Source organism: Balaenoptera musculus, chromosome 11 (genome assembly GCF_009873245.2).
Source record: "Balaenoptera musculus isolate JJ_BM4_2016_0621 chromosome 11, mBalMus1.pri.v3, whole genome shotgun sequence".
Classification (NCBI taxonomy): domain Eukaryota; kingdom Metazoa; phylum Chordata; class Mammalia; order Artiodactyla; family Balaenopteridae; genus Balaenoptera; species Balaenoptera musculus.
In genome coordinates, this window is record NC_045795.1 from 99,883,866 (window position 1) to 99,894,713 (window position 10,848).

A 10,848-nucleotide genomic window follows, 5' to 3' on the forward strand; every position below is an offset into this window, starting at 1 on the left:
TCTGTATTTGCTATTTCATGTGCCAGGAAAGCTCTTCCATCTCTTAGGCCACAGCTCAAACATCTTCTCCTCATTGAGGCCTCCCCACCACCCCCACCAGTCACTCACTTGTCACATCAGCTTGTTTTATTTTCTTCATGGTTCACATTAGGAGTCAGCTAACTTTTTCTTTAAAGGGCCAGACCACAGGCCAAATCCAGCTTGCCCCATGTTTCTGTATGGCCTATGAGCTAAGAATGGTTTTTACATTTTTAAATGGTTGAAAAAAAATCAAAAAGCAGAATTCAAACATTTTGTGACACAGGAAAATTGTATGAAATTAAAATTTCAACGTCCAAAGTTTAATGAGAACACAGACACACTCGTTTATGTACTGTACTGCCTGTGGCTGCTTTTGCACTAAAACAAGACAGATGAGTAGCTGCAACAGAGACTGTATGGCCCATAAAGCCTAAAATATTTAGTTTCTGGTCTTTTACAGAAAAAGTTTGCTAATCACTGATTTGTAGCATTACCTGAAATTATCTCTATTTGCTTATTTGCTATCCTCATTCTCACACACACAGAATAAAGCTCCATGAGGGCAGGGACTCTGCCCCCCACTGTCGCTCAGTACTTACCTAGAAAAAATCCTGGAACAAAATAAGGGCTCAACAAATAATTGACTGATAAATTAATGAGTGATCCATAAATGCCACTCTGAGGAGTTCAAACTTAAGCCTTCGGCCATTATAGGTTTTGTATATATATGACAGGCAAAAGAAAAGGGGAAATATTCTAGTAGAGAGGAGCAAAGAGTTTAAAGTAATGGTGGTCATCAATTAGTCCAGGTCACTGGGTTTCTTCATCAAATTGTACAGGTTTTTTGTGCGCATAAAAGATTCTCTCAACTACTGTGTCACAACACTGCCAGCTGATTGTGCTTCTGTTTATCGTACGATGCAAATACTCTGAGAAATCTCATTTCCTATACCTAGTACACAGCAGCCACACCATGCCAAATCTTAATAAGTACTCATAATTTTAATAGATCTAGATCATGTGCTAATGAACTTTTAATATCTGAATCCTTCCTATGCTGCTGATCAGCAATCTATTCTGTAAGCAGCTGAAAACTCTTCAGAAATTAAAAGGTTACCGCCCACAGACCAGAAGCAGCTTTATAATCTTTCTATACTAGCCAGAGAGTGGGTGTGTGATTTCAAAAAAAAATACAAGCCAACTCTGTCGGTAGAGGACAAGGTATTGTTGCATTAAAATCCCACCCATAAGCATCATTTGTTACACGACACTAGTAGAACTACCACCTACTCATAATCCGAGTCTCACTCTTCTAATACAAGTGAAGAAAAAAATGTATCTACCTCCTGGAGGAATCTTGTCATGAACACATTTTCATAAGGTTCTCTCCTTCCAGGCTTTGCAACAATTTCCATACACAGGTACTTCAAAGACAAGGATTTGGTTTAGCCAATAACTTCCAAATGTAAGATACTGGTCAGACGGCATAAACAAGTCAAAGTTCTGCTTTATTCTAAAGCAGCTACCTGCTTTTTAATTTAGGAATTCAGACCTTTCATAGAGATGCTTATGGTACAGGTACCTCTGATAAGTATGTCAGACTTAATAGCAACCATTTTGGATTAAGACAAGTGTGTGTTCATCTTCCTTTCCTCTATGACAAGTCAGGATGAAAAGGCAGCCTGCAAAAGCACTGGCTAAGATCTACCAAGACTAATGTGTAAGGTGTCACCAAAGAAGAGGGGGGAAATCAGCCAACAGCTTAAGTGGGCTGCTTCGAGAAACTACTGCAGATTCACCTGGGGGATGTTCACCATCAATGTTAGGGATGAACCAAACCAACCCCTGGACAAACACTACACACACGTTTGCTTAAGCTGAAAAAGCTGGGGTCTGCAAGCTATAAATGGATCTCTGGCCCTTTAGAGAAGGTGCAACTCACTGAGCCCCTCTTCCCTTCCTAAAAGGGTTAATAAAAGGCACCTGGGACCAAGCCCAGCCAGCCCAGACTCGCATCCCACCGCGCACCACCAATTCTCCCCGTTCCCAGAACTGCCGGCTCCCTCCTCCCCTCAAACAACAAGTTCAAAATCAAAACAAAAGGTGCAAAACTGCTTTCAGGTGGCAATGGCTAAGCCCCAGTGGCCAACTTCTGGGGACGCCAGGGCGAGCGAGGGCTCGTAGGATCCCCGACCCCCCTAGAGCCAGCTCCCAAACAGTCCTTCGGGCCTCGGCCCACCTCCTCACACGCCCCTCCCTCCCCGCGGCCCTGGAGGGGGTGCTGGGAAGGGGGCGAGGCGAAGGGGAGGCGAGAGAAACCCCAGGGTCAAAATGACAGCGGAACGGGCCGGGAGAGGAAAGAGGCCCGGAGGGATGCTGGGGGTCGAGCCCTAGGCCCAGGGCTTCAGCCCCTCAGCCCCGAACGGTGGCGACCGAGGGTCCGACCCGCGCCAGGCCGCGAGCGGGAGGCCCGGGCCGCGTCGGCGGCGCCGCCCGGCCACGCTCCCCTCACGACTCTCCCCTCCCGGGCCACAGGGGCCGTGAGGGACCGCGACTGCCGCCAGCGTCGGGGGCGGGGGCACTCACTCACCGGCGGGGAGGGGAGGAGCAGCCGGCGTCTCCGCCAGCGCCGTCGCTCGCGCTCAAGCACCGGCTCCTGCCGCTGCGGCCGCCGAGCCCGGTCCATCCCCCCCCCCAACCACCCCCCTCCCGGCCCTCCCCCCGCGCCGCCTCAGCCGCCTCAGCCGCCGCCTCCGCCGCCGCCACAGCCGCCACAGCCGCCTCAGTCCCAGCACGGGAGCGCGAACCGGCGCGAGGAGGGGAGAGCGCGCGCGCGCGCCCGCCGCCGCCACCCACAACCTCCGCCCCCGGCAGGCGGCGCACGCGCGAGGCGGCGGCGGGCGCGCGCACGCTGCAGGGGGGACGGCCTCGAAAGGCGTGGCCCCGCCCACCCACGCGGTCGCCGGGTCCTGGGCTGTTCCGCTGCAGGTTCGCTCTTCACCGCGAAAGGTCCGAGAACCGAGTTCCTCTGGCCAGGCCCCGTTTTCTGAGAGCGAAGGCCCAGGGCAGCTGAGGTGTGAGCGGATTTCTGACCGCCGCTCCGGGTTCCTCACCTGTTCTGCTTACCTTCAGTCGTAAGGCCTTCTTTCCTCCTCCGATCCAGCAGGTTTTCGGCCGCTGCTGGCAGGGGCTTATTACTATTTCACGTCCGCTTTTACCACTCAAGGGAACACAAGCAGCCATCAGCCTATCCCTTTATTACTGCATTTTCCTAATTCATTTATTCGTTCATCGCTTATGTATTGAGGCTCCTTCCGTGTGCTAGGCCCTGTATGAGTTACTGGAAGTACAACGTGGGGTTAAAGAGTCATGAAGTTAGAACCGGTGGAGAAGGAAAACGTTAAAGGGAGAATCACAAAAAATTAAAATTTGCAAATAGCAAAATCTCTTCTGAGAGGGGCATGGTGCTAAGAGAGCCTGTATTAGGGGGAGGAGGGAAGGAGATTGATTCAGGCAAGGATTTTCAGGCTGGAATCTGAAGGCTGACTTGGAAGGACTTAATTATGTCCAACGGATGAGAGCTTGGCGTGGCCGGAATGCGGCACTGAATGTGGAGTGGAATGTGAGTTGGGGCAGGGGACCAGTTAGGAGGCTGCCTTAACAGTCAAAGCAAGGTAGACTGGTGGTAGAGAAGAGTCCTTTTTAGGGAGTATAATGGACAGGACTTGATAGACTGATGAAGATTGAGGCCAAGGAGGTGGCAAGGTTGACTGTTAGATTTGAGGTTGGTGGGGATGCATCTGTAGATCTCAGGAGCTCTTGAAGGAGGCCGTTGAGGAAAGTAACTCAGAATGGATGATAAACGTAAAAGCTAAAACTATTAAGTAAATTTCTAGAAAAAAACAGAGAGAAAAAAGTCTTTGTGATTTTGAGATAGGCAAAGATTTCTTAGGACACAAAAACGTGAACCATAAAAGAAATGATTCATAAGTTGAACTTAATCAAAATTTTAAACTTTTGTTCTTTGAAAGACACCATAAAGAAAATGAAAAGGCAAGCCATAGATGGCAGGGGGGATTTGGAATACAATATATTTGACAAAAAACTTGAATCCAGAATATATAAAGAACTCTTATAAATGAATAATAAGACAACCCAAAAAACAATGGGCAAAAGATTTTAATAGACACTTCACTGAAGAAGATATAAAAATGGCCAATAAGGGACTTCCCTGGTGGTCCATTGGGTAAGACTACGAGCTCCCAATGCAGGGGACCTGGGTTTGATCCCTGGTCGGGGAACTAGATCCCACATGCATGCCGCAAGTAAGAGTCCACATGCCGCAACTAAGAAGCCCATGTGCCGCAGTGAAGATCCCGCATGTTGCAACTAAGACCCGGTGCAACCTAAATAAATAAATATTTTCTTTAAGTGGCCAATAAGCAACAAAAAGATGTTCAGTATCTTTCGTCATCCAGGGATTTGCAAACTAAAACCACAAGGAGATGCCTCTACACCCTCATTACAGTAGCTAGAATTTAAAAGACTGATGACCCAGCAACCACATTCCTACACATATCCTTAACTATACTTAAGCTCGAAATAAAGATGATAACAAAGTCATACTTCCACCTAACATGACACAACTAACCTGCATACAACCAAAACACATATAATACTTTCCGCAAAAGAGGATGCAGCGCTTCCCTGGTGGTGCAGTGGTTAAAACTCCGCCTGCCAATGCAGGGGACACAGGTTTGAGCCCTGGTCCGGGAAGATCCCACATGCCACGGAGCAACTAAGCCCGTGTGCCACAACTACTGAGCCTGCGCTCTAGAGCCCGCGAGTCACAACTACTGAGCCTGTGTGCCACAGCTACTGAAGCCTGCGTGCCTAGAGCCCAGGCTCCGCAACAAGAGAAGCCACAGCAATGAGAGGCCCGCACACTGCAGCGAAGAGTAGCCCCTGCTCGATGCAACTAGAGAAAGCCCACGTGCAGCAACGAAGACCCAATGCCACCAAAAATAAACAAATAAATAATTTTTTTAAAAAAGTTTATATGGAGAGACAAAGACCCAGAATAGTCAATACAATATTGAAGAAGAGCTTAGAAAACTGACACTATCTGACTTTAAGCCTCACTATAAAGCTACAGTAATTAAGACAGAGTGGTATTGGTGAAAGAGTGGACAAATAGATGAATGGAACAGAATACAGCACCCAGAAATAGATCCATATAAATATAATCAACTTTTCTTTGACAAAGGAGCAAATTCAATGCAATGGAGAAAAGCAGTCTTTTCAACAAATGGTTCTGGGACAACTGGACATTCATATGCAAAAAATGAATCTAAATACAGACTTTATACCCTTCACAGAAATGAACTCAAAATGTATCATAGACCTAAGTATAAAACACAAAACTTGAAACTCCTAGAAGATAACATAGGAGAAAATCTAGACAACCCTGGGTATGGTGATAACTTTTTAGATACAACACAAAAGCATGACCTATATGTCTTAGTCCATTCAGCCTGCTATAACAATGTACCACAGACTGGTTAGCTTGTAAACAGCAGAAATTTATTTCTCCCAGATCTGGAAGCTGGAAGTCCAAGGTTGTAGTGTTGGCATTGTTAGGTGAGAACCCTCTTCTGGGTTTCAGACATCTTGTATCCTCACATGGTAGAGGGGCTGAGAAATCTCCCTGGAGCCTCTTTTATGAGGTACTAATCCCATTCGTGAGGGATTTAAAAACCTCTTACAGGCCCCACCTCCTAATATCATCATCTTTAGGGGTTAGGATTTCAACATATAAATTTTGAGGGGACACAAACCTTCAGACCATAGCACCATGAAAGAAATAATTGATAAACAGAACTTCATTAAAATTAAAAACTTCTGATCTGTGAAAGACACAGTCAGGAAAGTGAGAAAACAAACCACAGACTGGGAGAAAATATTTGCAAAAGACATATCCAAAATATACAAAGAACTCTTACAACTCAACAATAAGAAAATGAACAACTGATTAAAAAATGAGCAAAAGATCCAAACAGACACCTCATCAAAGAAAATATACAGATGGCAAATAAGCATATGAAAAGATGTTCCACATCATCTGTCATTAGGGAAATCCAAATTAAAACAATGAGATACCACTACACACCTATTAGAATGGCCAGAATCTGGAACACTGACAGCACTAAATACTCTTGAGGATGTGGAGCTGCAAGAGCTCCCTTTTTATCGCTGGTGGGCATGCAAAATGATACAGCCACTTTGGAAGAAGTTCGGTGGTTTCTTACAAAGCTAAACATACTCTTACCACACAATCCAATAATTGTGCTCCTTGGTATTTACCCAAAGGAGTTGAAAATTTATGTTCATGAAACAAACCGCATACAGATATTTATAGCAGCTTTACTGTTAACTGCCAAACCTTGGAGGCAACTAAGATGTCCTTCGGTAAGTGAATGTGTAAATAAACTGTAGTACATCAAGACAATGGAATATTTTTCAGTGTTAGAAAGGAATGAACTGTCAAGCCGTGAAAAGACATGGAGGAACCTTAAATGCTTATTACTAAGTGAAAGAAGCCAACCTGAAAAGGCTATACACTGTGTGATTCCAACCATATGACGTTCTGTAAAAGGCAAAACCATGGAGACAGTAAAAGGATCAGTGGTTGCTGGGGGTGAGGGGGAGGAGGAGCTGAATCCGCAGGGCACAGAGAATCTTTAGGGTAGTGATAATACTTTATATTACACTATAATGGTGGATACACGTCATTATACATTTGTCAAGACGCATAGGTTGTACAACCCCAAGAGTGAACCCTAACATGAACCATGGACTTTGGGTGATAATGATGTGTCAATACAAGTTTATCAGTTGTAACAAATGTACCACTCTGGTGGGGTATGTTGATATGGTGGAGGTTGGGGGTGAGCAGGGAATATGTGGGAAATCTCTGTAACTTCTGCTTAATTTTGCTGTGAACCTAAAACTGCGCCAAAAAATAAAATCTATTTTAAAAAATACATTAGCACAGTGACACATAGTAAGTATTCAAAAAGTGCTAGCTATTATGATTATTCCCATTATTTCATATGTCCTATCCAGCACTGACATGTAATGATTCTATGACAGTAAATGGGTGAGCACAGTAAGAAAAAAAACTGTAAAAATATGCCCGGTTCCTATTTTAAGTCCCCAAGTTTAAATCCCCAAGTGTAAACTGACAGAGAAGGGGACACTGGAAAACATAGATAGTGAGCACTTATTGAGTACCTACTAGGTGCCAAACAGCTTTATTTATTTACTCATATCACCCTCACAACATCTGCTGATGTAGCTTCTGAGAGGCAGTAGAATCCCTCTGCAGTTGGGCTGCATGATTTTGAATACTGACCCTGCCACTTACAAGCTGTGAGACCTTGGGCCTCAGTTTTCTCTCTCTCTTTTTTTTTTGACCAAGTCGCATGGCTTGCAGGATCTTAGTTCCCTGACCAGGGATAGAGCCCTGCCGGGGCCCCGGCAGTGAAAGTGCCAAGTCCTAACCACTGGACCACCAGGGAATTCCCAGTTTTTTCATTTGTTTAAAATACAAATAAATGGTTTTCATACCAATCTTATAGGGATGTTGCATGGATTAAATAAAGCACATAAGACAGGGACTGGCACATAGCAAGCATTTTGTGTTGCTGATACTATTTTAGAAATGTGGAAACTGAAGCACAGAGAGGTTAGGTCACTTGCTCAGGGTCACACAGCCGGGAAGCGGCAGAACTGGAATTTAAACTCAGGTATTCTCTGATAATAGACAAACAAGTGTAGAGGCAATTACAAAGGTACTATAAGTGCTGTGATAGGAGTTACTTTGTAATTTGTGGCAGCCCCAAGGAGGCCTTTAGGCAGGTCTGGGACAGGTCTGGAAGGCTTCCAGGAGGAGATGGTGCCTGAGTTGTGACTTAAAGGATGGGCTGAGGTTTGCCAAGTGACCAGGTGAGGAGGTGGAGGATAGCAGGGATTATGTGCAAAAGCCTGGGATGAGACAGGCTGGGGGAGCTGCAAGGTGTTTAGGGCAGATGGATTGAGGGGTGTAACTTGGGTGTGACAGCAGCTGAAGCTAACCACAGACCACGGGAGCCAGAAAGAACCTTCACACCCTTGAAACCTCTCTACTTTAGTAGCAGAACCCTTTTTCAGATGAAACCTTATGATTCCTAGGATAGAAAATAGGTGAAAGAAGAAGAGCTTCAGGTGAAGTGGGGATGGTTCCCAGGGACCCCCCCACCCCAGCTTTCCTGCCAACTTCCCTCACATCTTTGCAGAATCCCACAGGGCCTCACCCCTCACTCCTACACCTGAAGGAACTGAGGCCCAGAAGCAGGTGACAAGTGAGGGCCCACCTCTCCTGGGAGACTGGAGCCAGGACTTTGAACTCGAAGTGCAGCCCAGCCCAGGGACGTTTCTTCTCAGGATCCTTAGAAGCTTTTGTGGGAGATAACAGCTTTGAATAAAGTTGGGAAAAGGCAGGGGGGTGGGGGGGAAAGGCAGTGCAGGCAGCTCAGAAAGCCACAAAGCCTCCCCTTTTGGGGACTCATTGTTTCCAACTCTACAAAGGGGAGGGCTGGCCAAGATGACCTTGGAGACACTGTCCATCCCTGGATCCTGAGGCCATCGGCTGGGCCTCAGCCCCTCTTAAGGAGACCCCCACCCCTGAGCCCCAGATCTCAGGCTCTGTCCCTCCAATTCCCACTCCCCAGTCTCGGAGTGGGGAGTGGGTGCCCCAGAGATGCCAGTGAGTGAAGCCCACACGGAGCGCCGAGCAGAGGCCGGGCAGCCTGGCGGCCAGAGGCTGATGTGATCCAACTTGGCGGCTCACAGTATTTTTAGGCCTCTGTGCCCCTGTCACTGGGCTGGAAGCATATTGGAGAAAAACAAAAATGGAATGACCTCCTCCTGACCTGACAGTGCCACCAAAGGGAAGGAAAGGGTTTGAGAAAAAGCTAAACAGCCTTTTTTTTTTCTCCCTCTACTCTCAGCAGTACGAGCAAGGCTGGGACACAAGAGGGGTTTCAGGGGCATGGGGAGAGCCCCTCACTCCTGCAGATACCTCACTGGAGACCAGCAATGTCCTCCCATCTGCCCTCAAAACCCATGCACCTGCCTTCACTCCCCTTTGCTTAGGGCCTTGGGTGGGTCTCCAGTGTGACTTACAGGAGCCTCTGTAACCTGCCCACGCTCCCCAATCTCGCCCTCACTCAACACCATTTATTTACTTCACAAACACATCCCAGGCTTTACACTCTGCGCTTCCCACTACCCACTCATTTAATCCTCACACAACCTCACTTTGACAGACGAGCAAACTGAGATCAGAGGGAGATGGACTGATCTGCGGAGTCGGAACTCACAGCCGGGCGGTCTGGCTGCAGAGAACCCTGTGAACATCCACGCTGCACCACTTCTCCAAAGTCTGATTCGCGCCAGGCTGCAGGGCACCACGTGCCCCACCTCTGAAGTAGCCCCGAGAACCCTCCAGCCCCCCACCATGACCCCTAGGGTCACCCAATCGCAGTGGGAGCCCGTGGTCACAGAGTCATCATTAACAGATGAATTGCCTGTTCACCCCGTCCATCAGCTGCCTCTGACCTGCTGCTCTGGGCTGCCCGGCAGTTTGTTCTGGGACCTTCCCACACTGCTCCTCTCCAAATTCCTCTGAGGAGCCCGAGTCCAGCCTGGAGTCCTTACCCAATCTTGCTGAAAGCCCGAGGGAGTGAAAGGAAAGCTGAAACCCAGTCCGTAGATATCCGCCCTGGCCGGCTCCTGCCCTGGAGAGCCCTGCCCTGGGGGCCCCTGTTGGCTGCTTCTCTCCTCAGCCCTTTGCCTCTGATTTTAGTGAGCAGCCACGCCATCAGAACCCCTTGTTCTCTTCCCAGAGTCCAGGAATCCTCACTTCCCAGGCCAGGCCCCAGCCAGAGCAGTAAACCAAGAAAAGAACCCCACAGTCTCTTCAAAGTTGCCGCCTCCTTGCTCTGGCAGAACTCTGGGGCCAAGGTTCCTTCCTTCTAGAAGAGGGCTCTCACTTTATCTTAGATAATAGAAGGGCCCTGGGAAGCGCTTTTCCAACTAAAAGAGCCATCTTTGCCCAAAGGGTAACTCTAGTGCCACCAAAGAAATGGGCCCCTATTAAGAACAGCTTTTCCCCTCCACTCCCTGACAAAATACAGCTAACAGCTGTAACGACTGAGCAATCTACTCATGGGGTAGAATCACAAATATTTATTTTGCTTCCCATTACCTTTTTAAAAGGCATTCAGTGGAGGAAGCTCCACCCCTGTCCCTGAGTGAAAATTTGGACACTCCCGGAGTTTTTCTGATCATTCCCAGGTGTGATGGTTCATTTTATGTGTCAATTTGGCTGAGCCACTGGGTGCTCAGATATTTGGTCAAACACTATTCTGGGTGCTTCTGTGAGACACCCAGATGAGATTAACATTTGGATGAGATTAGCATTCAAATCAGTGGACTCTGAGGAAACAGACTGCTCTCCAGAATGTCAGTGGGCCTCACCCAATCAGTTGAAGACCTGAATAGAACAAAAAGACAAGCCTTCCCTGAGCAAAAGAGAATCCCCCCCCAAAAAAAGAGAGAGAGAATTCTCCAGCAGACAGTCCTGGACTCTAATTCCTTATAATAAATTTCTCTCTCTCTCTCTCCATAGAGAGATAGATTGATTGATTGATTGATTAATAGATAGGCAGAGAGAGAGAGAGAGAGAGAGAGAGAGAGAGGGATTTAGTTTCCCTGGAGAGCCCC

At 47.3% G+C, this 10,848-nt stretch overlaps 1 protein-coding gene across 1 annotated transcript in view; it reads right to left on the reverse strand.

Moving 5' to 3' along the window:
• The window catches only part of TMCC1 (transmembrane and coiled-coil domain family 1), a 220,687-nt gene extending 217,982 nt beyond the window's left edge, over positions 1–2,705 (reverse strand). The window contains exon 1 of the mRNA XM_036870626.1: positions 2,612–2,705. The gene's annotated coding sequence lies outside the window, so the exon portion shown is untranslated. The remainder of the gene's footprint in view (positions 1–2,611) is intronic.
• Between the last annotated feature and the right edge of the window lie 8,143 nt (positions 2,706–10,848).